The 23,619-nt window shown below is 37.1% G+C and overlaps 2 long non-coding RNA genes across 29 annotated transcripts in view; one reads left to right on the top strand and one right to left on the bottom strand.

Moving 5' to 3' along the window:
- Positions 1-7,414: 7,414 nt before the first annotated feature.
- LOC122327074 lies at positions 7,415-17,100 on the bottom strand. The gene is made up of 3 exons (XR_006247593.1): positions 15,059-17,100; positions 8,888-9,060; positions 7,415-8,393 (listed from the first exon to the last, which is right to left on the bottom strand). It is a non-coding gene; the product is annotated as an uncharacterized LOC122327074 (long non-coding RNA).
- LOC122327072 overlaps positions 13,915-23,619 on the top strand; it is a 51,477-nt gene continuing 41,772 nt past the window's right edge. For 22 of the 28 annotated variants that reach the window (XR_006247592.1, XR_006247588.1, XR_006247589.1 and 19 more), the window contains exon 1: positions 18,470-19,501. This is a non-coding gene — a long non-coding RNA (uncharacterized LOC122327072). The other 6 variants (XR_006247569.1, XR_006247579.1, XR_006247591.1 and 3 more) reach the window with 6 other exon arrangements.

Genomic DNA, 23,619 nt, shown 5'->3' with positions numbered 1-23,619 from the left:
GATGTATTTCCAAACTTACGTAAAGGCCAATGGCTGTATTTAGTTGTTGCCTAGAGCTGATCAGGAGAGCATTGTGGGAATCTGGCATTTTAAAATAATCATCTAGTCTATGAACCATATTAGGATTGATTTATGTGTTTATGCATTGTCTTTTTATTAATTTATTAACTCTGTCTCAACGTGCACCAATCAAGTTTACAATGTTTAGGTCACCTGAACGGAGTCACTTATTGAATTGAAGGAAATGCGAAACATCTGTGAATTTTGTAAAGAGTCTATGACTGTTTTTCTACCAAGCTTGTTCTGTATATCATCTTTTGGGGTGGGACCAGAGTGTATTTGGGGAGGGTTTTTTTTTTTTTGTTTTGTTTTTTGTTTTTTTTAACGGTCGGGGTCGTGCAATGATCTGTAATTAAGATGACTGAAACTATAGACTGAAAAAAGACATGAAAATGAAATAAAGTGTTATATTTGCATGATTTCCTGTATTTTCAATGAGCCTAAAATTTATTGTTGTGTATACTGAGTGGATGTATGTCAAAAACACTAGGAAACAGAGTTTTTTCTGTGATGTTTTGTCCTTTTTTCCCCCACCCCGGGCTTTATTGACTTACTTTTCTTCAGACATCGCTTTCACTGCCATCGCATTTAAACTCATTTACATGTATAATGTATTCAACTGCCGCAGTAAATGAATCAATTACTTGATGAAATGATAGGTCAGATCATCGCCAAATGTGACTATTTACATCAAAATTTTGTTGATGTTACTGTGTACCCTTCATTTTCTTTGGCCTTCGTCATACGACTCAACTCGAACTGATCAGACACTTTCGTTCAGTACTAGTAGGGTTAATTGACATGAGTCCCTGATTAAAAAAAGATGCGCATTTGTTGGTCGGAGAGGTCAACCGTTGAGAATGCTGACAACAAACTATTAGCATTTGTGAATTAATCCCATTACTAATTAATGCCAACTCACCCCCTCAGTGTTTGACCCAGGAATGTAGAAATTGCTTTAGCATTTGACTTAATTGTTTTTGATTATTTTACATATTTAATGTAATCCAAATATGGTGGTGAACTTGATAAGAGTCCTACGGTAAATTGGTTTCGGTGTCACCTTGGTTATTCGTTGTCTCCAGTGGCATTTCCAACCCGGTTCATCGATATAGTTCAGTGTTGGTTTGTCTACCACTTAATTAACTCAACTTAGCAAGAGGTTAACGTAGAGAAGTCAGTACACATTAAAGAGTGAAGTTTACCTTGCACATTTGTGTAGAGTTCCTCTAGGTTCCTCTTGTGCTGGAGTCTTTGTTGTTCTTTAATGTTTTAACAGCATTGATTAATCACCTCTCCTAGTTATTGATCTTCAGGCATCCCAGAAGGCTTGTCTTCAATTGCTTTCTTAAGAGAGGTTTATTATGAAAGCATCTTTGAACTGTCAAAACAAGTACTGAAAGGATAATTTGTCAAAAATTGACACACTCTTATGACAGTTGAACTTCTGTGGAAGACCTTGTCCCTCGATGGCTTAATTGTCAGATACTTATGTATAATTCACTGCATAATCTGGGAGTTGGAAGTCTGAAAACCACTTGCTCAGAGACTATGATGGCCCAAATTCAATCCATCTGACAAATAAACTCCACCAGCCGCAATCGATTGGACACATTCTTGCTCCTGCCCATGTGGGATGGCGGAAATAGAATATCTGCTGGTATTCAGTCAATTTGACCATTGGGAGTTTTTGAGTGTCTGATGAAATTGTGTTTTCATCCCATCAATGTACTAAATTTGAGATTGCCGTTCAAAAAAAAAAAAAAAAAAAAAAAGCTGTTGTACTAATTTAAGTAATTTGGTACCACATCAAAATGTGACCGTTGGCCTCTTGGTTCACCTGTACTTAATTGACCCGTGTCTCCAAGAGGACAAGATGTTGGACAAGAGGTCACAGGTTATGTTTGCTAGAAGCTCTTTCGCACCTCATTACGATTAAAGGGAGATTGATTATGGATCCATGTATGAAATATTCTTCCCTCTGCATGGACCTACAAATACAGTTGACTCAGTTGAACCCTTGTCCATTGTTAAATGTGACATTTATTGCTCTGTGTGTTCTTTATTTGGTGATGATTCTCATTCTTTGTCTCTCAATTTCTGTACAAAAGATCTATTTCTATATTTGCAATAAATTTGTATCAAAAAGAACATTTGTATTGAATTCTGTTCCCCTGCATGCTCAAGGACTGTTTATACTGATGTTTTATTTATCTATCTGCTCTATTGTTCTATGTCTGTCTGTCTGTCTGTCTACACACACACACACACCCACCCACCCATTTATTCTGTCCTTTTTAAGTCAAAAGTTATGACATTCAATTTAAATTTTCTGTTACATTAAAATTGCAATCCTGCATCCTCAAGGAGTTTACTTGATCTAAATTAAATAATAATTTTATTATTTAATGAGGTCTTAATTTAATTGAGTTACTGCCACAGTGATTTAATGTTTTAATGCCTTTCATTTGCAAGCTTAGCACATATTGATATGCAGTTAAATCTGATTAATTTGAACCACCTTTTCAACTTTTTTGACACAGAACACTGAGCTTCGGCTGCAACCAATGAATCTAATGAGAAAGCACCATTTTCTCCCATCATGACTAAGTGAATGGCCTGAGAGGAAGAGTGTGAGTATGAAAGCACGAGACTGAGTGATGACTCTGACTCAGCTAATGTGTTGTCAGTGTTTGCGATGACTAAAATGAGGTAATGGCAAAACATCTTACACTTTTACACAGAAACACACACTCGCTGAAAACATGAGCAAGAGCAGGAAGCAAACTGTCCTAAACGCACATAACCAGAATGCACCCGGTAAACAAATACACAGTTTAGCGCTGTGCGCAGCCAGTGACAACTGAGAAGCAGTTCAAACAAGCAGACGGCCCCAATGTTTATCTTGTGATATGTCGGCCCATTAATTAATTTGACTCTATAATTTGTATCAACCTATTTATAAGTTTACATCAAATTCTTATAACAGAACTAGAATGTTGAGGCTAATTCGCTCACTGTGTTTATTTGGAGTGCCGCAACAACCCCAAACCTGACCATTCTTGTCCACTGGGATGAAGATGAGTGGGCGTTTTTAATTAATTCTTTATGGGAGCTTAGCAGCAGGGCATAGCGGGACTGAAAGCGGGGCGGCGGAAATGTTGAGAGCGTCAGAAAGTTCGAAAATGCTGAAGTTCCTTATACTCACTTCCTTTTGTCTGGGCCTAGCTCTTGCTTTTATCTTTTCTCTTCACCGGAATGAGTATCGAGAGCATTATATTGTGCTTCAGCTGCTGATGTATAGAGCCTTGCGAGCCTTTATGGCGTGTGTCGAGGCTGTAATGAGTGGGCTGGATCAATAGAGGGGCGGGGAGGGATGGGATTCTCATACAGCACCCCGTCTGCTGATTTAAGGGTCAAGCACGGTGTTTATGCTCGCCCGTAGCGTAATGGACTCACTCTGCGTCGTGTCCCCATTCCTGATTCATTTCCCACACACGGTGTGTCAGGAACTGCAATGAAGGGTACAACTGAACTCCCCCTTGCCCTCAAGACCTTGATGGGCTATTCCGAGGTCCTCTGCTATTACTCATTTGAATGGTCATTGATGGATTCCTCCAATCAATGAAACACACCGCTACGGTTTAATCAGGAGTACGGCTGGAATTCTAATCTTCGAATTGTTTAATTCCAAGCATGCAGGTTTTTGTCTTAAACGTTTTCTGTTACAAGCATGTGTTGTAGGACTGCTGAAGTCCTGTGGATAAGCAGCCACATTAAATGAATGATTCAGCAGGTACATTTACATATTTTGGACAGACTGTCTATACTGCACTTCAGACTCACCCTAGTGATGTCCACATTTCTCTCTTCTGTATGTTAGAAAGAACTTTGGTTTGATTGATCAGATGTGAACAGCTACAAATACCTGACAACCCAGCATTACACGTAACCAAAATCGGTTACGCACAAGCCTAATATCTTTCTCCTTCTAGTATCCCGCCTGTTTTCCCATGTCACCTAGGTTCTGAGATCTTCAGTCTCATGAGGTGCACTCTACTTCCTTTGTACACAACCTCGCTTTGTAGTACTTTATAAATGTGGTCCTGTCGACTTCCTGAAGGCAATGCTGATCTTAAAGGCTGTTTTCCTTGCAAGGTACTGTATTGCCAAGAGGGGAACACCACAGCAAACATGGTCTAACAGAGCTGAAAATTGCTGAAAACTTTGCTATTGAGACGATATTCTGTTTCTCCTACACAAACAAACACTTACCCATCATCCCCTGCTGTAACTCCCAGAAGGTGGGAAACTCTCTTCTTTTCCATATTTTAACAACAATATCATGTACGTGAGTTGGATGCGGTGTCCTCTGTGCGTTACACGCTTTGATGCAACACAATCGAGCACATTTTTTTTTTGGACTGCCGTGATTGTGAATCTGCAATTGCAAACAAGCTGAGGCTTATGTGAAATGAAATTAGCAACGCTCGGTTGAGTGCTACTGTAAGTAAATAAGAGAAAAATCAAAGCCTTTAATCATGTCTAACTCTATAGGTGGCTTCAGCACTTAAAGCATTATGGTCCTACAGCGCACTGCAATTAAATCTATTAACCGAGGCGTTTCACAGATCATATAAAGGGTGTTCCGCTCCTTACAAAAATGCATTTTTATGACACATCCTTGTTGATTTAACCGTCAAACAGCTACCAGCCTTGATTTGTTTATTGGAGAACAAAACAAAATCTTCAAGCGAGTCAATGATTCATTTATGTTTCATTAGCTCTGTTTATCTTCTCCTGGAGTGTTCGAGAATTAGTCGCATCATGAATGTGGTTCATTGTCATCCTCGTGGTTCATCTTCGATGACTAAAAACCCTGGAGGGTTTTGTAGGCCCCTGCCTTCAAACTCGTGATTACATTTCTACCAATGTTTTTCAATGTCTGTCTAGCAGTAGTACAAATCTAATCTTACTCCAGGGCCAAAAAATAAATAAGATGCTAAATTAGAATGCTGGGTACAAGCGTTTGTTGTATTTAGTAAGTGGTTGTTTCTTCAACCTACAGGCACTTTCGGCCCTGTAGACTTTAAAAACACTTTCTTCCTTTACCCCTCACCCCTCTTTACGAAAGTTTGTTTAGGATCCCATTAACTTTTACTATATGGAGAAAAATGGAAACATTCTTCCGTCTTTTGTGTTCCAAATGAGAAAAAAGTCAGGTGATTAAATGTTGACCAAATGACCTTTCTTTTTCATTTAACTATCCTTAGCAATTAGATAATATGCAATTTTCACGAATTATGAGTGAAAACGACACATAACAGTAGGTGACACTCTGAAAAACGTTTTTGGATGTAAATTTTAAAACTTAGAAAAAGTTGTTGCTAGCAAATAGTAATATATTCTAATTACATTATGTAAAATAATAGTATACTATTTGCAATAAGTGTCAATAGGTATTGTAGTACATTGTAATAAAGCACTGCAGTGTAAATTGTAATTTTTATTAAAATTGACAAATGGATGGCGCCTTATTGGGACAATAAAGCCCTCTTCGTACCTATAACCTAAACCCAGCAGAGATAAACAGAACCTGATATTATAAAAATGTACAAATAAAAAGAAAAACTTGTGGTATGGATATGCAAAAATGTACTTTTGGCGTGATATGATACACAAGCGTTAGGCATGTATACTCATGAGACACTTTATTTTTCACTTACAGAGTATTTTCCGAAATTGTTATTGAAAATAAATGCCTATCCAATGTGATATGTGATGGGAAAAGGGATAAGAATGAGTTTGGATTCGAACTTGTGTTGATCATGCCAAACATTAGCTGCCACTGTTGTTTAATAGCAGTCTTTTACAATTACAGCCACATGTTGGTGGGCACAGTAAGTTAAATAGCCTCTGCCAGCCAGGAGGGCTATTTGGGCCCCCCAAACACTTACTTCAAAGTGTGGCAAAAAGTAATGAATTTCTGTTTCAGTTTGGTTACGTTTCTAAAAGTGTCAGAATCCATACTATATAGCTACAGCTGCTTTGCCAAAAGTGCGGTTTAAAGTCCCCAACAACCCCAAGCACAGTTTCGTAATGAGCAGAAAGGACCCAAAGCATATGCACCTTTATCAAATCAATTACAGTGACGCATAATTAAGTCCAAAACTGTCCCGGCTCAGTTAGCAGGAGTACTAATTACAACACAAAAATACCCGGCAGTCATTTTCATTTCAGAAGAGAATCAAATTAAGTCCAAAGGGATGAGAAACACAAGAGAGGAAAAACACAACGGGGAGCTGATGCAGGAGAGATCCGTACGTCACGTTATCCTCCGACCCGGTTTAATTAGTCTTTATAGGTTTCAAACAGAACGATGGACTCCAAAGACAAGGCATCTAATTATAGAAAGCTTGTATAAATATAAATACAATCTCAAGTGTAACTGAATTAGCTCAACTGCTTTTCGAGAAAGCATGGCTGTCCATTTTATGCCTGGCATTCCACTGTATGATTTGGCAGCGCTTATAATCAACACAAAGCAGCATTTGCAATTAACTATTAACTGTGACATTAAAACGAAATATGTGATTTTTAATCATAAGGACTTATGTACCAGATTCAGTGCAGCACCTACTTTTAAGCTTTTGACTGTTGACTGTCACACGTCGAGGGCATCTTGATGGATCTCAAAAGGTCAAGACTGTTGTCATTTTTTAACCAATCAAATATGACACATGAACTTCAATCTACTATAAACGGGATGCCTTTATGTTTTACATAGTATCAGACTGTTAGCTTAGCAACATGCTAACAATATACTATTGTAATCACCTGCTAAATCTCAAGAGTTCGGGTTTGCTCTTCCCATAGTTGGTTTTCTGGTTTTAATTGGTTTACCAGGCTGGTCTTAAACTGGTTTCAGTCCATTAGACCAGCTTATTCTGGTTTAATATTATTTTATTTCCTATAGAGAGCTTTTTAAAACATTTTCTTTAGGTTCTATGATGGCTAATGCCTAATACTTGACGGATACTCTCTAATAAGACACCTGCCTATATGCACTTGAGAGCATTAGGGGTTTGGTTTGACAGTAATTGTTCTCCACACATCACATTTAAAATCACTTTAAAGTCAAAAGAAACCACACCTCTTTCTTTCTCTCTTTTATCTGAACTTAATGAAAAGAGACCAGTTCTCTTTGCATACATACTAAATGCGAACTTCAGATTCCAATTCCTCGTTGATTAACTTCTAGGAATATTTGTAATGCAAGCCCAGTTGAAGGGTTTTGATTAGCATAATAATCTTTCATCTTCATTACATTTCCTTTTGGTCGCTATTAGTGTCATATCTACTATGAAACATAACATTGCAATATGTGAAACTCTCAAGCAACAGTTACCACAGGAAGAAATGTAGACTTTGTGGCTTCATAAGATTGCATGCAGATGGTGAGTTTGTATTTCAATATTATTTTGCTCATTCACAGTTGCAAACTCACCCTATTTTTAATGAGAGCCACAGGCTTTCACCTTTTGACCCTCTTTAATGGGTTCATGCTTTCTTGGGAATAATCCTCAAACTCCATAAGCCACAAATTAAAGTTGTTCAGAAATTCTCACAGCATGTCAAAGGTTTTAACTCGCCATTGAATGAAGCTTCCAGTGTTTCTATCCTCGAAATAAAGACGTGAAAGCAATTAATCCTCTCCAAATCCCTGTGTGAAAGACATTCATGTATGGGTGACCAGGGCATGTAACACATTTTGTCTGAAATATAATATATGTTTTTTAATTGTAGTATTATTATTATTATTATTTTATTTAGTCATTAAATATTGAATCTGCATAGTCAGGTTATGCCATTAGTAAACATGACATTTCTTTTTAAGAAGTATATTTATACTAATCAGTGAAACCCATTTTAATTAGAATTTTTTGGGGGGCTAAAATGAAGCTGATAAACATACGTGAAGTGATGTAAATGAGTGCTCTTGATAAGACTGTTTCCACACCATACATTATCTTTAATTACAGACTTCTAGCAAGCATAGAATGATTTTCTCATCTACTATACTGAAATACTGAAATATTTAGGTACCGGGACATCACACAGTAAAGATAATTGCATACTAGATTTGCATATTCAAATGTGCCTCTGCTGTCACATACATATTCATCCGAATAGAGCAGCTTGGTGCAAAACTTTGCTTTTAAGGCATATACTTAGCATAGTTATGTAGTGTCCTTTCTTGTTTTGGCCCAATTCTTCTGGCACTGAATGTATCCTTTGTGATAAAGGCAATCCCAGAATGCTTTGCCACAAACCTGTTGATCAAAACAGGAGTAAATGTTGGTTAAACCATTTAAATATGATGATAAACCTACTATGAATGAGATGCCTTTTTATGTTTTACATAGTAACAGACTAAGTTAGCTTAGCGACATGCTAACAGTATACTATTGTAATCACCTGCTAAATCTCCAGAGTTCGGGTTTGCCCTGCTAAAAGTAAACCAGCCATAGCTGGTTTTCTGGTCATAGTTGGTTTACCAGGCTGGTCTTAAAATTCAGTCCATCAGACCAGCTTATTCTGGTTTAAATGGGATACATATCTCCTATAGAGAGCTTTTTAAAACATTTTCTTTAGGTTCTAGGATGGCTAATCCCTAATACTTGACGGATACTCCCTAATAAGACACCTGCCTATGTAGTAAAATAGTTCACTAGATTTTGTGATTGATTCTTCTTGGATTTGTCAATGTGACCGCGAGTGGTGCTTCAGTAATGAGATTCTTTATGAATGCAAAGCCCGGACCTACCTCATTAGTGAGTTTTAATGTTTTTCTCTTCTTTTTTTTTGGTGTTGCCGGAGGTCTCTACAGGGAGCCGGTAGAGTCTCCGATCTAGGAAGGTGTTGACGTAGGTGGGAAGCTGCCGGCGGGGGGTTTTCAGTGGGGATTGGAAGGGTCTGTAGGAATCCGCTGAGTTGTTGCTGTTGAGATGCGGATAAAATATTGCATTGATTACTGACGTCTGGGTGCCAATAAATCAGGCCGGTGCGCGTAGGGAGGTTTTCTCATGGAGGCAGAATCTTAGTCATGAATAATGAACCTGCTATGGGGAAACTCAACAATTCAGTCACCCTCTGGGAAGGGGGAAGGAGAGAAAGAGTAGTGTAGCGAGAAATAAGGAGAGGGAGCCGTATGAGCATCTTCTGTGGAATGCAAAAGGAGAAATTTCCGTAAATGTTCCTGCTGCACTTTTACATATGAAAATCACAATAGTGAATGATGAAGGAATTAAAAATTTTAAGTAAATAAAATAATCCAGCGCTATTCAATCCAGCATGATTATTTTCCACTGTATAATTCAATTTCTATCAATAAATAAGTATTGTAATAAATATGTGTAAATAATAACATAATTGCAACTTTATATTTGATACTTGCGTTTTTTATTTATTGTATTATAACTTTGTATCTTGTAATATTATATTGTTATGAACTCAGTCCATGGACTTTTATTCACTCACCACCAGATGCCTCTCTTCAATTATTTTCACTCTCACACCAAACATAATGTTACACTTCACCTTGGATTGCATTTCCCATCAGCCCTTACACTGATTTCACACTCACACAGCTGTCAAAAATCACACGCTCACCCGAATCACATTTCACACAGTATTTAAGTTGCCGAGTATTGTCTAGCATGTAGACAATACTCGCTCTCTAAGTGATAGCAATACTACGGAGCCTATTCCTAGTTAAGCTAGTCCTAGTTTCCTAGTGTTCTGACTGTGTATTCTGGATTAACCCTTTGCCTGCTGTTCTGGTCACTGTTTGCACCTCGTTTGGATTATTGGTCTTGTCTCTGGATTGACCTTTTTGTCATTCTGTTTGCTGTCGATTTACCCGCGCTCATTTTGAATTATTCTCTTTGTTATGGTCTGAACTTTGCCTATGTTTTGACCATGTTTTTTAATAAAAGTCTGCAGGAGGATTACAACTGTATCTTTATATCTTACAATTTTATTATTTTTCCACATAAATCCAACTGTCTTTCTTAGGATTATTATTATTTTTTAATTCTTAACCTCATTTGTCAAAATTGAGATGGTGACACACAATTTGTTTTCTGGCAACTGTGAATTTAAGATTTTGTAATTTTAAGAAGTTTGTAATTTTCCAATAATTGTGACTTGTATTTCTCATAACTGTAGCGTTATATCTTGCAACATGACATTTAGAAGCTCATTCCCTTGTCGATATTTTCTCTCAATTGGAACTATTTTTGCTCAGTTTTTCTCTTACCTTTTAATTGTACAGTTTGCTTTCTTTCAATTGTAAATGTCTTGCAATTGCATCTATTCATTTTTTTAAAGAATTTAATTTGTCATGACTGTAATTTTATATCTTATCTTTTTTTTTTTTTGGCAGTATGAGGTAGAAGATGCTTTTATCTGGTTAGACGTGTCCTGTTACAGCCCACGATATTACCTATTACAATCACGTACTAACGGTTTCCTGGCTGGCTGAAGTATGATGGAGTGGTAGGACGAGAGATGCATTTATTTATAAACATCCATTATTAATTTCATTCCAATGTATAATTCCATTTCTGTCAAGCAATGAGCATTGTAGTCATTAATTAAATATTTGTATTATTATCTCTAAAGCTCACTTGAGTTTGTTCTAGATCTTCAGACATGACATTATACTGCCTTGGAAGTCTGTCTGCAAGCAGTTTCCTTGGGAAAAAACGTTTGTCTTTGATGGACTGGGAAGCGAGACGGCAAGACAGCTGCCTTCGGTTTCGGACAGCAGTGGAAAAAAAAATTCTTTCTTTTGTACGGCTAGCTGTCAGGTCAAGGGTTCGAAACGGTCATAAATAATCATTTGGAATGCATATTTTGCATTAATGTACTCATTTAAACCAGAATTTACAAGGAGTGCCTTTGGTTGGCAAATAGTTAGCTCCTCGCTAACTGTTCTATAGAAAGAAAAGGAGGTTAAAACAGCAGTTTTAAAGCTTTAATGGCCGTGGTACCCAAGCGGGAGGTTTCTTTGAAATGTAGTTTTCATTTACTTTGTGTTTACTCTCCAAAACACATAAAAACAAAGGCCACAGCCTTCAGCAAACATTACAGCTTGCTGTGTGAGGTCTGAGGGCACTATAAGCTGCTCTGCTAACTGCATGCGGTCCTGGTGGGCTGCTAATGGCTGTGCACTTTGTAAACACTGCTAGGAGAATTAGCGCGAGAGAAAGGAAGGCGGTTATGTGTGTTTTTTTGTGCGAATGCGAGACTCGTACTTGTGATGAAGTGACAATAATTTCCTTTTTCCCCCCACACTGTTTTTCTAAGCCTCCATCTCTCCTGCCTGTGCGCAGCAGTGATTGCTCGCTTTGTTCACGCGCGCGCATAAGTGTCAAGAGACGAACTCGTTTGTACAGCTGAGATGTAAATCAAGTGTCCTCCCAGCCCAGATGCTCAATTCAAACAAGAGCAGATGACAAAAGTCTTATAAATGGCACACTTGAAAACTGGCAGACGAATTGTAAATGATTGCCCTCACCGTTATTCTTTATAGAAGACTTCACTTGACTCGCGTTGGTTGTTTATGGTGGCTTGCGTCGCTAGCATTGCATCTTAAGGATTTTGATGATGCCATGCTGCTGAAAGAACAGCACTTTGAAAATGGCAATTGAGATGGGGATAATTTCCTTTGGTAAAGTTGGGGCTAAAACAGCTCTGACGATGAGAATGTAATTCGTGCTTAGTGGAGATTGATCAATAACAGCTGATTTTGACTGGTGTTCAAGCTCTTCCTCATTATTAGACATTATTATGTTAACTAAAAAATAATAATTTAAAGTTTTAAAAATACAACAATAATAATACTGTTTAATCAAATTATTATTGCTATTTATCATTCATTTTAACATTAGAAATTATTTTAACATTATATTAATTTAAAAATAATTAACAACAACAGTAGTAGTAGTAGTAGTAATAAGTAGTAATAAGACACTTTTTATTGTTGTTGTTGATGTTAATACATACAGACATAATTGTTGGTACCCTTCGGTCAATGAAAGAAAAACTCACAATGGTCACAGAAATAACTTTAATCTGACAAAAGTAAAAATTCTATGAAAGAATGTTAACCGATGAAAGTCAGACATTGCTTTTTAACCGTGCTTCAACAGAAAAAAAAAAAACATCATGAAACAGGCCTAGACAAAAATGATCATACCCCTAGAAAAGACTGAAAATAATGTGACCGAAGGGACATGTTAATTCAAGGTGTGTACACTAATTAGAATCACTGGTCTACAATCTTGTAATCAGTCAGTGGGCCTATATATAGGGCTCCAGGTAATCACTGTGTTGTTTGGTGACATGGTGTTTACCACACTCAACATGGACCAGAGGACACGAAGGAAAGAGTTATCTCAGGAGATTAGAAAGAAAATTATAGACAAGCATGTTAAAGGTAAAGGCTATAAGACCATCTCCAAGCAGCTAGATGTTCCTGTGAATACAGTGGCACATATTATTCAGAAATTTAAGATCCATGGGACTGTAGCTAACCTCCCTGGACGTGGCCACCCGAGGAAAATTGATGACAAATCAAAGAGACGGATGATCTGAATGGTGACAAAAGAGCCCAGAAAGACTTCTAAAGAGATCCAAGATGAACTTCATACTGAAGGAACATCAGTGTCAGATCGCACCATCCATTGTTGTTTGAGCCAAAGTGGACAAAATTGGAGACGACCAAGGAGGACAAATCATAAAAAAGCCAGACTGGAATATGCCAAACTACATGTTGACAAGCCACAAAAACTTCTGGGAGAATGTCCTGTGGACAGATGAGACAAAAATCGAAGTTTTTGCCAAGGCACATCAGCTGTATGTTCACAGACGGAAAAATGAAGCATATCAAGAAAAGAACACTGTCCCTACTGTGAAACATGGAGGAGGCTCTGTAATGTTCTGGGGCTGCTTTGCTGCATCTGGCACAGGGTGTCTTGAATCTGTGCAGGGTACAATGAAATCTCAAGACTATCAAGGGATTCTAGAGAGAAATGTGCTGGCCAGTGTCAGAAAGCTTGGTCTCAGTCGCAGGTCATAGGTCTTGCAACAGGGCAATAACCCAAAATACACAGCTAAAAACACCCAAGAATGGCTAAGAGGAAAACATTGGACTATTCTAAAGTGGCCTTCTATGAGCCCTGACCTCAATCCTATTGAGCATCTTTGGGACTATCTTCAAACCAGAAATAACTGGAGCAGTTTGCTGATGAGGAGTTGGCCAAAATACCTGCTGAGAGGTGCAGATTGCAGTGATTGGTTGTGCAACAAAATATTAAGTTAGCTCTACCATAATTTTTGTCTAGGCCTGTTCCATGAGTTAATTTTTTTTATTTATTTTTTTATTTTTTAAGAATTCCGTTGAAAAGCACGGTTGAAAAGCAATGTCTGACTTTCATTGGTTAACATTCGTAGAATTTTTATTTAATTTTACTTTTGTCAGATTAAAGTTATTTCTGTGACCATTGTGATTTTTTCTTTCATTGACCGAAGGGTACCAACAATTTTGTCCACGTCTGTATCCATGTAAATTAATTCTGGTGAACACAAAAAAAAAATATATATATATATTATACTAACGACTGAGGCATCAGTATTCAAGTGTACAATTTTTACACTATTTTTATAAATAGAGCCCCAATAAACAACAAAAAAAAGCTGATATCAGTGTGCGTAACCATTCATTTGCAGCAAAGTGGGTAAGTCATTAACGGCGTGCACTTATACTCATTATGTTTAATAGGCAAAGTTCATTCAGCTGTGGTTATGCTGCTGTCACCGCAGGTGCTCATGCTGGTGTGCCGGAGTAAACCGAGCGGTAAGATGAAGTGCCTCGGCTGCGTTCACGCGGAAGAATCATTCACTACTGCGCTGATTTCTTCTCCTTCACTAACCGGTCTCTCGGGTGGCACTGTAACGATTTTGACTGGGGCATACGCTGTAAACAGACCAGTCTGCTGTGTATTGATTTCCATTAAAGACAGTTGTATGGTATAGGACTATTAAGGGTGCTTTGGAGCAGGTGGTCAATATTGCAGCTGTGATGTGTTGTGTATTCTTGTAGGTAATGATCAGTTCCTCAGAACGATCTTCGGGTTCTGATCAGCTTCATGAAGTTTCACCAAATGCACGTCTTTAAGACTGGGAGGCATGGCGGTACGTAGAGGTTTCACTGTATTATTTATACATTATCTTTTGATTTGTGCTCATAAATTTCCAAACAGAGAGAAAATAATCGAATACAATACAGATTTACCTCACATCATGTGAAGATTTAACCTAGTAATTGTGCTTTTATTTTACAATTTTGTAACCGCAACTATCTTATAATTCATTTTCCATTCAACTCTGAATATATTTCGCAATTACAAATTTATTTCCCACGGCTGCTACTTTCTCCCAGTTGCGAGTTTCTTTTGACTACACAATTGTGACGCATCTCATAATTTGTTTCTTCCTCATAATTATGACTTTATATATTGCAACTTTCTGAAAATAGCATATTTGTTTGTAATTTAACACCATCTCATAATTTTAGTATTATTTTAGTATAACTAATTTATAGCTTACAATTTCTTACGTTTATAGTTTGACAATATCTTACAATTTCAAGATTTCTCACAACTCACAATCCTTCATATAACTGCAACTTCCATAATGCAAATTTATTCACATAATTGTCTTACAAAAAAGTTTTTTCAACTGTATTTCAATTGTCATGCTACTGCAACTTTATTTTACAATTGCGATGTTATTTTTTAATATTTGCTATTTTATATCCTGTAATAGCAACTTTATATCCCACAGTGTCTTATTTTAAACTTATTGGTACAGTTTTCCACAAAATATTACGATGCTGTTATCGTTAAAATAAAATGAGTTATACATGTACCTCGAAATTCGATTGCAGCCATATCATCCACCCTTGCTACCAACATTAGCAATATAATTTCCCTGATGTCTTGCTGCAGGGGTTGCCATGTCTTTAGATTGATTAACACCAACTGTACGTTTTCTCTGAGGAGGGGAAAAGTATTGTAGCAAGTTGGAGTTGTTTGAATGTTTGGAGTGGACATTTAGAGTCTCCCTTCAAGCGTTTCCAAGTTATTTCAGAGGGACGTTTAACGCCCTGTTGACTGTGTCACATGAGAAATGTTACTAATTGGCAAATCTGCACATTATGAAGGCGCTGGAAGAGAAAACAGCAGAGAAGATTCTTCATTATTTAGCTTTGTGTTTTTTTGCCCTCACGGAAAGTGGAAGGTGCCGTTAACGAGGCCATGAACAGTGAACTTCCAGCCTCTGTATGCATTTAGACTCATTTGAATACAAATGAGGAATTAATAAGGATAAACGAGAGAATGGAGAGAGTAACAAATCGCATCTCTTCAGTATAGCACGCGAACGTTACTTTTGCTATTTCTGAAGTATGCTGTGTGTCTTTAATGGGAATTAAACCAGTTTCGGGGGAACATATTTTAAACTCTTTAGCATGCTAAGCTACTCGTATGCAGGTGGTTACTCATTTGGAAATGCATTAGACGTGCTACATTTAACCTTTGGTGCACACAAACAATGTGCTGTTTTATATTAGAAAAAAAAAAACGAGTAAATGAAGCTAGCGTGATTGAAATAGCCGAGTACTGCATGGGATACTGTATCCTATAATCCAATGTTCTCGACTTGAACCTTCGGCTGTGTCCGACATACCGTACTCTCTTTGTTTTAATAAAAAATTGTGTAGCAAGCATTAAATGCAAGTATCTACAAGTTCTATATAGTGCGAATGTGTATAATATGCATCTGCAGGTTATTGAGTCTGTGGAAAAATATCAAAAACTTCCTTATCTCGATTATATTTTGTTGTTATTATTTTAAATCAATGCTATTGGTCACCACCGTGTCTGTTTGAGGACTTTACAATTATTTAGCCAATGAAAAGCATTCAAAGGAGCTTCTGACCAAACCTTGTAACACCACTGGATCCTCAAACCGTCAGTTAATGCCACTCATAGTAGTAAATTCATCAGATGCACATTTCTGAATTAGTGAGTTTTCGGTAGGTTTTTTTGCCTACTGCATGAACTATATTCCCTAGTAACAATTGTTCTCACACTATATAGTAGAAGAATATGCAATTTTTGGATGCAACTTTCCATTTCCAGTGCAGGAAATGTACAGGGAGTAATGCTAATAATAATTTTTTGCTCTTTATTTAATACCACGGCCGAATCTTGAAATATGTGCATGCAAAACTGAAAATAAATAAATAACAGTTCTAAAAAAAAATCTCAGGATGTTTTCAGTACAAGTAGTAAGCTATTATTGCACTCTGAACGCAGTCGCAACGTCTAATTGTGAACAGGACGCAAAAAGGAAATGTGTTTAATATTCAACTGAATCGTAAGTTTCCTCTAAGACTTTCGCCAGAGGGAAAATTAGCACTCGCACGCAAACCGAACGTAAGCATAAGTGCAAACTCAGAGCCCTTTCATTGTTGGCAAATCTACAAGAGCACCATTTAGGAGTGCAATCAATTGACGATTGCAATTTGTCAAGAGCCTCTAATCTCAAACTCTCCATTCCGTCCCTGACTTTTCCACTTTCACGGCGCCAGAGTTTCACTGCTCTGGTGGCCAGAGGGGATGTCTCCAATTACACGGTAACAGCGGCTCTCTGTTCTCTTCGTTTATTTATTTAAATGCCATTACTTCGGACGGGTTTTAATAAGCTGGTCATTTCAGCTGGCTGAAAACGTAATTTGGTGCTGATAGAGTCGGAGACTTTGATAAGTTAACACTCCCATTTTCATTTGTCAAAGTGAATCGCCTTACCTGCAGGTTATTACCTTACACAGCTTCTCGAAAAACACTTTTATGGGCATACTCATTTGTCATTTGCCATATTTGAAATTGTATGTGTGTATGTGTGTGTGTGTATATATATATATATATATATATATATATATATATATATATATATATATATATATATATATATATATATATACATTTTACTTAATGTAATATTAGGATGTAATATGCATATTATGAAATATCAGTGTTAAATATGAAACTTAATGAGCATTAAACAATAGGTGTGCAAACTGACTTTGGTTATCAGACTGGTAACAGGCATGAAATTTTACCAAGCAATTTTTGAGCTAGCATACTACTAAGACAGCATTCAACAGTATGCAAATGTGAATAAATTAGTTTTGGAAATTTCAAAGGAGTTGTTTTAATCCTTAGGCCATTTGCGTTTCGTTCATTATAATTTGGTTGAAGGCTTACCGTGGAGACATAAATAGTCATTAAATATTTGACATATTGATTACAGGTCTTATTAAATAAACATGCCGAGTGCATTGCTGGTAAATTATTATTATATGAAGTGTGAGGTAAAATAATGACATGAACATTAGTATTTATGAAAATCAATACATAACTGTTTTGCATTATATTATGAATTATTGCAACTCAATTTATCTGTTCTATATTTCAGTCATATATACTGTATAAGTCACAATCTGAATCTGCGACCTCTGTGTCACTAGTTCAGATCTCTAACATTGAGTTTTATGCTCCACGTACACGCATATAATGTCATTTTTATTAGCTTTGATTATATTTATTGTGCTGTATTGTTTTTGTTTACCGTTGTTTCGTTTTATTGTGTTGTTTTGTCTTGTATATTTTAGTTTAGTTCAGTTTTGTTTAGTGTTTTTTGTTTAGTTTACTTGTGCTGTTTAGGTTTATTTTTTTGTTTCTTTTGTTTAGTTTTGTTGTGCTGTGCTGTTGTATAGTTTTCATTTATTTCCCCTTTAATCTTTTGATAAACCGTTTAGTTTGTTGTTGTTGTTGCTTTTAAGTTTCATTGTAGTTCACAGCTTTGGTTTACAGTTAGTTCGTTGTCGTTTCTCGTCGTTTTTGAGTTTCAGTGTGCCGTATCGTGTTTTGTTGTGCTGTTCAGTTTTGTTGCTTCATTTTGAGATTTGTGCTCCTAGCAGTGGAACAATTAGCAAAACATTCACCGCTCTAAATAAATAATAGAAATGACGGCGTATTTAAAGTCACGACTTCTGGCGTTTTTCATTCCGTTAAGATATTTATTTGAAATAATTAATTATATGAACTCAGTTTGAAAAACCCAACTGTTGCCGCGATATTCTTTATCTTTAATCATCACCTCGTTTTTACAATGCACAAACATACATCTCGCTCGAAAGCATATTCATTATCAGCCATACAGTTATGCATGACGAATCATAAGGGAGGGGGAGGGGGGGGGGGCGAAAAAAAAATATGGGCCAGCACCCAGAAGAGGAGAACTTATAGGCTATAGCAATTAAATTTGTGTGAGAGGCGCTGTAGAGATGAGTGCTCTGGAAAGAGCAAGCGCTTTAATGAGAGCCCATGAAGATATATGGTCACGCAGGTCAGGAGTTATTGCAACCATCGTACGAGGGGCAAATAACTGTTTTACAGAGGAGCCATAAAGGTTTCTGAGGGATACATATATGCCTGGTTTAGACAAACTGTGATTTATGACGGTCTTGTTCAGCTAGAATTCCCCTCCAAATTCGTAGCGCTGAAATGCTTACTGCACAGAAAAAGAGAAAGGGAGGGCATGAGGGGGGGAAATGAAAAGAAAATGACAACAAAATAAAATACATGTGTAAGTTGGAGGTGGATGTATTTAAAGTCAACATCAAACTGCATTCACAACCTAGTTTACTTCAAAGCCTGAAAGCTCGCCAACACCTGCTTTTGAGGATGCTTTTTGACAAGGACGTCAAGGTCAGGTTCACCCTCGGCATATCCAGAGGTAACATTATTTGCTTTTATTTATGCGATGCTTAGTACATTAACATTAAATAGCTTAAACTGCTCATTATTATCTGTAACAGCTACTAAAGTAGTGCCCAAATATGCATTTGACTAATATTACAAAATGTGACCCAAGTGATGCAACAAACGCTATTCTTGTAATGCTGTAAAGACTTCATTATTCATACTTTTATTAGTTGCTGCATGCTGTTGTACCGTTACTTAGATTGTTGTTGTTTTTTTTCATCATTGTGCTTTGTGCTTCTGCTTAGTATTTTTTTGTGTGTGTGCTTGCGCTAATTGTACAGTTTCGCTGTGTAACTGATTGCAATTTCGACTTCTGACTTTCTGCTTCAGTTTCACAGAGATAGAAAACTCGGATTTCAAACAACACGAAGGCTAGACTCATCCCTTTAATATTGAATATTGAGAGGGGTCAGCACTGTTGCGTTAAAGCTTTCAAGAGTACAGGCGACAAGACGTGACTGACGGCATTCAGCAGCGAGGTAAGATGTTCTGTGAAGCTGCAGGGTGAAAAGAGGTTTTGTATTAAAAATGCAGAGGGAAATATGTATGAGGAATACTAACATCTCTGCCGATGCCGACTACCTTAGCCAGCTAAATGTTAGCCTTTCACAAGACTAACATATCAATGTGTTTCTAGCTCAGCGCAACTCGAAGAAAGGGCGAAACGGCCAAATGAACACTAAAATTTTCAGCAGTGATTTATTCAGTTGTGTATTTTTGCTTTGCTAAACAAAAGTGAATCTCTTGGTAACACAGAATACGTTTATGATATAAAACCACACATTGGGGGGTTTTCAGTCAGTAATTACGGCGTGTTTTTGTGATGTCATATAGTTAAATCAGGTTTATAGTTAAGATCAGGTCTGGTCTTAAAACATATGTGCCGGCAGCTAGCAGCTTGAGTCTTGGATAAAGGGGGAATCCTGGAGAAGCTTTCATTCACACTTCCCTAAGACCCCCGAAACTCAGACGCGTGTTGGCTAATGCCCGGGAAAAGATACTGGGTTTACGGAGCTCATTATGACACAATGAACACATCACAAACCGATTCGTGACAGCCTCCATCCTTCCAACACTTCTCTCTTCTCTCTACTTTTTAATGACCATTTTGCATTTTCTCAAATCTTGAAACACCCACCGCATGGCTCAGGAACATCTGTGTTTTTCCTTGAGTGTCTCCACAGGTTTGATATCTATTATTCAGAGCTTTCCAGTCTCTCTCTCACACCAATTAAACTCTCACTCAGGTCTCGACACGGTTCCCACAGCTCTTCGGATGAGCTTCGCGGAGCTCAGGGACTCCAAGCATAGGTCATGAGGGACAGATATGTAACCTCACCTGCTTACCGTGTCGGTTTTGAAATTCAAAAGCACAAAAACGTCTTTGTTCAGCACAGGCCAACTACATACTATGATATGAGACTCAATTATTGATGCCTTTAGCATCTAGGCCACTTGAGAAGTATCAAAGTCCTTTTGAAGTGATAGTGTGACATAGGGTTAAAAGCTAGGTTTTGAAAACTAATTGAATGAAAACAAATAAATTAGCTATTAATGATGTTAAACTATACCTAGTAAATCTTTGGTTGATTTTCAGCCATACTTACTATTTTGGTCAACTAACTAAAATTGCGATCTCAATCGTTTCTCTTGAAAAAAAAATTTCAGACAAAATTGTGTCGTTTTGATAGAAATCCCCATATTCAGGAATTTCACGTAAAGGCATTTCCATTTTGCAGGAATCCAAGTAATCTGGATCTTCACATGGGGATGAAAGTTTAAAACATGCAGATTTCACAATGAGTTCAAAGTTGTGTGGTAAGAAAGTGATTTCTTTATGAACTGTGCTGTATAATTGACAATGGCTACATTTCGCAACCTGATCTCGAATTTTTTTTTTTAACTACTTTACAGTTTGAATTTGCATGATGTGAATTTTAGAAAAATATACATGTTTATCGAAATAAGCAAACATGAATGCTTTCCCCTGACCTGCAACCCTATAATCTAACCTGGTCTAACCTGGTAATGTTTGGTGCAACCGTGTCATTTCAACTTCCTTGCAGATTTGTTTTTCCGAACCGTAGTTACACGGGATTCGATAATATTATTACCGAATAATATAATATGGCCTCTCAAGTACGTCTCAGAACTCCGTTAGTTACCGAACAAACCTACAGTTTATGAAAACCCATAGATATGAAGCTGGATATGTGTGATGCTAACATTCAAAAGCATCAGTTTTCAAATTTCCCAGCATTTGAATAAAAGGTGTCAGAGTTTTACCGCCTCTATTGTTCATACCTTTTGGAAACTGCAGTGATATGTACTTATTGGTACATATTTCATGTCTCGCTAAAAAGTACACCCAAGTCTGTTTATGCCATGAAACCAGGTAGCTATAATCATAACTGTCACTGGGGTGTGCGAAATGTACAAACGAGAATGCACAAATTTATATGAATTAGCCACCAATCAGCCCAGAGAGGGAAAATAGTTCAACTCAACCTATTTGGTAAAAGAAAGCTGGATGGTTTAACTTCAGCTTCCGTGTAATATACTTCATATTTTGCTACACTATTGACAATAGATTTTCACCGAAATCACACTAATGTCACTGCACCTTCACTTAAATGAAGTCATGGTGTCTTTGGCTCAACCTTTCCTTCCATTAAAAGGTGACACCAACCACATCATGAGCGTGGCGGAGAAAAGGAGAGAAAAAGAAAGCGAGAGAGAGGGTTTCTGAGCAGACAGCTGGAGGATTAGCCTATTAGCACAGCACATTTGCCATTTGCTAAGCTGCTTACGGAAACATTACCACACAAATGTAGGGAGAATGTCAATATCTAATTTATTTCCAGACTTAATTACCAAGCATCTCCCAGCTTACATCTTACTCAGGCCTGACAGCCAGAGAAGAACAGCATGGGAGAGAATTAATTGTGCTTTATTTAAACTGACCTGTATGACGGCAACTTCAATTGGCAGAAAGTTTGCTAATGCCTGAAAAGCTTGTGTACTATCTTTGATCTGTCAGGAAAATAGGACAAATATGATTGTTTTATTTGTTACGCTCACAACGGGCGGTTGGGAAACCAGGCCGCGTCTACTGGCTCATTTTGGAGCGCAGATTCATTGTGTTTATTACTGTTGTTTGTCTGTCTTTGCTTGAGTTGTAGCTGTTATCTATTTGTTCCCAGGAGTGTACGACAATTTCGGGTGTCTTGTGTGGAATATATTGGTTTAATTTGCAAGTCCGGCATTACACAATATCCGTGAGTTCGTGGTCCACCAATTCAGCTGGAGACAAAGTTGTAGAACCAATTTGATCGTGCTTCTGGGGAAGGACTACTATCTAGATTTTAGGTTACAAGCTAAATATCTTTGAAAGTGACTCTCCGGTTGTGTCTGTGGAATAATCAGCACTTATTACTTTTCGATGGACAGAAATTCAGGTTAAAGGATCTAGTAACTTTTCCACGTTGCACCCTTCTGGCTGCTAATAAATTGATAAAGCCTGCAGTTACTAGAGTCAAAATTAACTTCGATAGTGTGACAGTGATTTAGAAAAGTGGAACTTTCGTAGTAACATGCTATATGAAAACGTGCTGTGAAATACGATATATAAATAAAACAATTTGAGTGGTTTGTTTTAGTAAATCGATTCAAATAGTTAATTTGAATTGATTTAGGTAGTTTGGATATTTCATTTGAGCTAGTTTGAACGATTTTACTACGTACTATGATACATAAAAATGGGATGAGGTCCTATATGGTGTGACGTAGCAAAAATGTAGAAGGAAAAACCCCAACACAAATAACATGAGAAAACAAAATCATTCTCAGAGTTACAAATGGCAAGTACTATAGTACTATAGGACACATTGATACGTCAACTACCCACATCTGTTTGCATGATTCATTGTAGTGTACAGTGTTGTTAATTTTAATGAATTGAACAGTTCATCTTTTGTTTAATAAAGCTGGCCAATTCGTTTTAGACAATCATTTTGACAGTTAATTTTAGTGAATCATTTTCCACAGATTTGGACAATTCATTTAGCGAAATCTTTGGACAGTTATTTTTATGGAACTCAGTTTAGTCAATCGGTTTGACATTTATCCCTTTATAATGAAAATGTATAGGTAAACTTGGGTATATTTTTATATTCTATAGCCTTATAGCCTGTCTAGGTGCATATATATATATATATATATATATATATATATATATATATATATATATATATATATATAGTTAAGCTACAATTTCAGAGTAGCATTGATTATTAAATGGCTTGTGTTATGTAGACCGAAGAACTGATCCTGGCACAGGTTGTTGGCAGCGGGATTATCGCGATCATTTTTAGGGTATGGTGTATGCTGCTTATGGTTTTTCCTGTTATCGTTTCCACCATCCTAAAACTCAGTCCCTGAGGGATCTTATCAATAATTCAACATCAAATAAGTACGTAGCGCCTCAGTAAATATTTCAATTCTGTCTTACCTTTTTTCTTTCACCAATCTCCTGCGATCTCATTGTTGTCATACTATATACAGTGATACGGATGAAAGTACAAACAAGCTGCACGAA

The sequence above is a fragment of the Puntigrus tetrazona genome, chromosome 22 (genome assembly GCF_018831695.1).
Source record: "Puntigrus tetrazona isolate hp1 chromosome 22, ASM1883169v1, whole genome shotgun sequence".
Taxonomy (NCBI): Eukaryota; Metazoa; Chordata; class Actinopteri; order Cypriniformes; family Cyprinidae; genus Puntigrus; species Puntigrus tetrazona.
This window is presented reverse-complemented; position numbering and strand designations above follow the sequence as displayed.